Here is a 5787-nt window from a genome sequence, read left to right on the forward strand (position 1 = left end):
GGACCATGAAGATACTGGGATGGGAAGGCTGACACCTAGCCAATTCTTTCTTTCTTTTAATTAAATTTTTAAAAATTTTTATTTATTTATTTGTTTTTAAGAGAGAGAGAGAGAGCAAGTGGGGGAGGGGCAGAGAGAGAGAGGGGGACACAGAATCAGAAGCAGGCTCCAGGCTCTGAACTGTCAGCACAGAGCCCGATGTGGGGCTCGAACCCATGAACTGTGAAATCATGACCTGAGCCAAAGTCGGATGCTCAACTGACTGAGTCACTCAGGCGCCCCTCATAAAGAGATTTCTTAATGGGTAAATTATTTATTTATTTTTTTAAAAATTAAAAAAAATTTTTTTGTTTAGTTTATTTATTTATTTTGAGAGAGAGACAGAGAGAGAGAGATGCAGGGAGGAGCAGAAAGACAGGGAAAGAGAGAGAGAATTTCAAACAGGCTCCATACTATCAGCGCAGAGCCCGATGCGGGGCTCGAACTCATGAACGTCAGGCCATGACCTGAGCCAAAATCGAGAGCGGGATGCTTAACTGACTGAACCACCCAGGCGACCTTAAAAATACTTCTAAGTAATGCTTACACCCAACGTAGACTCAGATTTACAACCTCATGATCAAGAGTTGCATGCTCTGCCTACTGAGCCAGCCAGGTGCCCTCGGGTAAATCATTTTTATTTATAGCGTTCATGGAGAGAATCACCACCTGCCTGGGTTTTTGCTTTCATGTTCTAAATTTCAATCATATGTCAATCAAGTGGGTTCAGAAGCAAATAAATAAAAATTTAAAAAATGAAGAAATTTTGATCCTCCTTAGAAATGAAAAACTGTTATAAAATCATTTGCTGGGGGGAGCATGCCTGGGTGGCTCAGTCGGTTAAGCGTCTGACTTCAGCTTAGGTCATGATTTCACGGTTAACGAGTCTGAGCCCCGTGTTGGGCTCTGGGCTGATAGCTCAGAGCCTGAAGCCTGCTTCAGATTCTGTGTCTCCCTTTCTCTCTGTCCCTACCCCGCTCCCTCTCTCAAAAATAAGTCAGCATTAAAAAATAATAATGATAGTAAGTAAAATCATTATTGGGCAACAAGTAGAGTAATAATTGATTCACACAAGAATCATCAATGGATGCTAAAATTAGTGGGTAAAAGCTAGAGGATTAGCAGGATATTTCCACAGTCTCCGAGTATCTCTCCACAAGATACCTATTAATTTTTCAAAGAGAAAACAATAACCTTGCAGTGGCCAAACCTGGCAGACACAAAGCTAACCAATGGTCAAGGTTAACATCACCAGTAACAGGAGAAATCGGTGCCATATGCCTCCTGATAGGGTGGATGCACTGAGAATCAACAGAGCATTAGTTCTGGAGTATTCTGGCCCCCAATTCACAAACTGAATCTAATCATAAGAAAAGCATTGGATGTACCCAAACTGAGGGACATTTTACATAATAACCAACTCTCCAAAAAATGTCAAGACTATGAAAGACGGGGTAAGACACATTTTTCCAGATTGAAGAGGGATAGAGAGACACACGAGAGACTGCAACACGTGATTTGGGATTATCTTTTGTAGAAAAAGACTCGATCTGGGCAACCGGTAAAAACTAAGAGAAGTCTATTGGTTAGGTAATAGCATTACATGAGGGCTGATTTTCTGATTTGGATAATGTTACTGTGGTTATGGTGTCACATAAGCCCTTATTTTTAGGAAACATGCTTAAGGTATTTCTTGGTGAAGGGCCAGTGTGTCTGTAACTTACTCTCAAATGTTTCAGGAAAAAAAAAATTGTGTAACAGAGAGTGATAAAGTGAATGAAGTAAAAGGGTAACTTTTTTTTTAATGTTAGTATTTGAGGAATGTGGGTAAAGATTGTATGGGAACTGCTTGTACTATTCTTTTTTTATTTTAATATTTATTTATTTATTTATTTATTTATCAAGTAGACTGCACACCCAACGCGGAGCTTAAACTCAAGACCCTGAGTTCAAGAGTCACAGGCTCTGCTGACTAAGCCCCTCCTTAGAGTATTTTTTTTTTCTTTTAATTTTTAAATGTTTATTTATTTTTTGAGGAAGAGAGAGACAGAGCGTGAGCGGGGAAGGGACAGAGAGAGAGGGAGAGGCAGAATCCGAAACAGGCGCCAGGCTCTGAGCTGTTAGCACAGAGCCCAACGCGGGGCTCGAACTCATGAACCGCGAGATCATGACCTGAGCCGAAGTTGGATGCCCAACAGGCTGAGCTACCCAGGCGGCCCCCTTCCTTGTGGTCTTCTTGCAATTTGTGGCTAAGACTGCAGTCGCCTCTCCATCCCCCCCAAAGTTCCAGAACATTAAAATATCTTCTGCCTCTGGACCGAAAGGCTATATTATTGCTCATCATTTGTGGCACTGAGGGAATCTGGTAAACCTATGAAAAGATGGTCACCAGGGTTTTGAGTAATTAGAATTTCTTTCCTTTATGTCTGTTCTCTTTGCAAGGCCCAACCTTGGGCATGGGTCTCAGCAAATTTGATTTATGTGCCATATGATTTTATACATTCCATGTTAGAATGTACATTTGGCTACATCTATCTTTCAAAGACAATTGTGCCTTAAATGTGATGGAAGGTTAGCTTCTTCCTCCAGTAACAGAACTTGGCAGTCAGTCCAGGGCTGGTACGGAGGCCCTCTAATCAAGAGACCAGAGACCCCGCCCCGGTCTTACTGCTCTGTGGCTCAGAAAGCAGCCTCATGATCTAAGCTGGCTACTGAACCTCCAGACAACACTCATATTCTAGTCGGTAGGAACTAGGAAGGAGCAAAGAAGGGTGCTTCACGTTACCCTTTAAGGACGTTTGCTAGGCACTCCACATGGCAGTTCTGGGGTCACCTCTTTGTTCAGGGCAACTTCTGGCTGCAAGAGAGGCTGTGAATTGCAGTCTGGGCAGCCATGTTCCGTCCAAAAGTGGAGGAGAAGAAAAATGGCTATTGGGGTGTGTGACAAGCCTGCATTCCAAAGCCAGAAGGAAGTAATCACCAAGGACAATTTAACAACTCTGACTCCGGGGACAGTATCGGGACTGGTGGCATACAAGACACTAGATTTGGGTGGGGGTGGCCTGGGCCCCGTACGTGGAGACAGGAGATGTTTGGAAAGAGGAGAAGAAAACAGGAACAAGTCCAAAGGTGCCCCGGAAAGTAGGATGAAGGACAGTAAGACGTCTGGTTAAGAGGTGTGGTATGAGTAAGACTGCGGCTGCTAAGGGAGGAAGGGGAGAGAAGGAAAACAGGAAAAGGAAAGAGGCAGGCAAGAAAGCACGAGATGCGCCAAGCAAGGGAGAGAGGTCGGGAATAGCAGGGGAGAAAGTTCAGCTGTTCCCGTCGGCCTGAGGCTGGCTCCTTGGTCTCCGGGGCTATGGCTTTTGACCCGTCTGGAAGGAGAGTTCCAGGAAGCACAGCTTTGTCCGGTGCACTGAACCACTATCTACTTCCAATGGTCATTTGGTTGGAGACTCTTCACTTCACACAAGCCTTTATTCAAGTAAATCAGGCGAGCGGACGTGAATACAAGGGCCAGCAAAAAATAATTAGGCTGCGCTGAAAAGAAATCCAGCTGTCTACAAGTGGGGATTTGAATAACGGCTGATAAATCAACCCTTGGCCCTGCTGCTGTCTTCTGGGACACCGGGGTTCACTGTTATGGGAGGGCCTCTGGTTGTGGCTCTGAGGAGGACCGCTGAGTTCCATGAAAGCTGGTCACAAGGCTCGTGGGTCTGCAAGGTTTTTTTGGTTGTTGTTTATACTTTCAGGCCCCTTAATAAAACGGACTTACATCCACTATACATTTGGCTCCTTTCTTGTCCGGAGAATCACAAGGGATATTTACCTTTCCGCCAAACCTATGGAGCAAAAGGAGGTGTTTAGGTAAAATTAGGTACTAGAAGCTTTCCGAGGGAATGGGTGTTTTCACAAAGCACTTCATGTATAGTAAATGTTTATATTATAGCATCCTAGAGCTGAAAGGGACCCTTTTCGCGGGGCATAAATATTTCCACAAAGGGCTGCAGAGATTGGAGTTTACTTTGTTTATAGAAATTTGCTCTACCCCACTCATGAGAATTTCACGATCGTAGACGCTTGCCTGTGCCAGTAATTTCAAAATCTAGAACTGGTGAATTTTTGCAAGTTTTGCAAAATATTTTGCAAGCCTGGATGCGAATTCCTTTGAAGAGTTTAGGTCGTGGTCAAGGGCCTGTAGCTACTCCCAGGAAATCACTCTCCCAGTCCCCAAATGGTTCTTTAGAAAGACAAAGGGAAACCAAGATACTAACCAAAGCAGTGACAACACAGTGGGAAAGTTCTGGTGTCTCTGAGTCTAGACCCAAGCACTGTGATCAAATAAACTGCTTGGCCTATTAAAAACACACTGAAGGCAACACATTTTTGTTTCGCAACATATGAGAGGGCCGGTTGCCAAGTACTTGGTTATGAATGTGGAATCTAAAAAAACAAAACAAAACAAAACAAAAACCCCTGCACTTTGTCACTCTCTTCATACCGGATTAACCCTGTAGCATCAGAAATGGCAGAAGAAATTGACTCAATGCACTTGAACAGGGAGAGTTTCTTTGCAGGACTTTATGTAAAAATGGGAAATCAGCTTCTGGGGGGGGTGGTCTTTGGTATATAACTGGCCTGTAGATAGAAACTGTGAGGAACCTTGACCCTTTCCACTGAAGAGTTACCTGCTGGAGAGAAAGATTAAAATTAAGCTAAATAGAACAGAAAAAGCCTAAGGGTTGTTTTTTCCCTGAAAGTGAAGTTTGACTTGTAATTAAAACACTGTTCTCCCACCCCCTCAAGCTGGTTCTTAGCCAAAACCCTCATGACTATTTTTTTTTTTCTTTTTAGTAAACTCCACACTACACGTGGGGCTCGAACTCACTACCCTGAGATCAAGTCACGTGCTCCACTGACTGAGCCAGCCAGGCACCCCTCCAACAACCCCAATCCGATGGGCAGTAAGGCCCAGGTCTCATGGCCTCTCAAGACCTAAACACTTTTCCTGGTACATCCTAACATTTCTAAAGTTTATTTATTTTGAGAGGAGAGAGAGAAAGAGAGAGAGAGCGCTGGGGCAGGACAGAAAGAGAGATAGAGACAGAATCCCAAGCAGGCTCCGCCCTATCAGAGCAGAGCCTGACGAGGGGCTCGATCTCAGGAACCATGAGATCATTATCTGAGCCTATATCAAGAGTCGGATGCTTAACTGACTAAGCCACCCAAGCACCCCAATCCTGATACTTGTAAAGATGAGGTTTGCCATCTAAGGCTTCCTCCCTGAATTGTGTATTTCTTGCTGTGCTTGTTGAAGGAAAGTATCCACTCTGAACCTTCCACTGCTAGAATATGGGATTTGGACTTGTGGCCCTCAGTTCCAATGGCAATAGGACCCAGGATGACAGTTTCCTCTGACTTCACCCTGTTTGGGTGCCCTTTGCCTGTGGAAGAAATCTTGGTTCCGTGGCAAGTGCCAAAAATAGGCTAGCAGGGTGTTTCTGGTTTGTTCACTGGTTTGCTCATTTGATGTTCGTTATTAACTGGAACACAAGAGATGAAAGGCAGGAAGAAAATAAATGGGTCTTTTCCAATTCTCGACTTTGAAACTGAAACGTTTGAAAGTAGGAGGAGGTAGCACTTAACTCTCGCCAAGCTCTGGTTTCAGATGCCTAGGATCCTCGCGACAACCAACGGGAAAGGCTATTTTATCGTTCCCATTTTACAGATGGGGAAACCACAGGAGGG

Source organism: Panthera onca, chromosome E1 (genome assembly GCF_046562875.1).
Source record: "Panthera onca isolate mPanOnc1 chromosome E1, mPanOnc1 haplotype 2, whole genome shotgun sequence".
Taxonomy (NCBI): Eukaryota; Metazoa; Chordata; class Mammalia; order Carnivora; family Felidae; genus Panthera; species Panthera onca.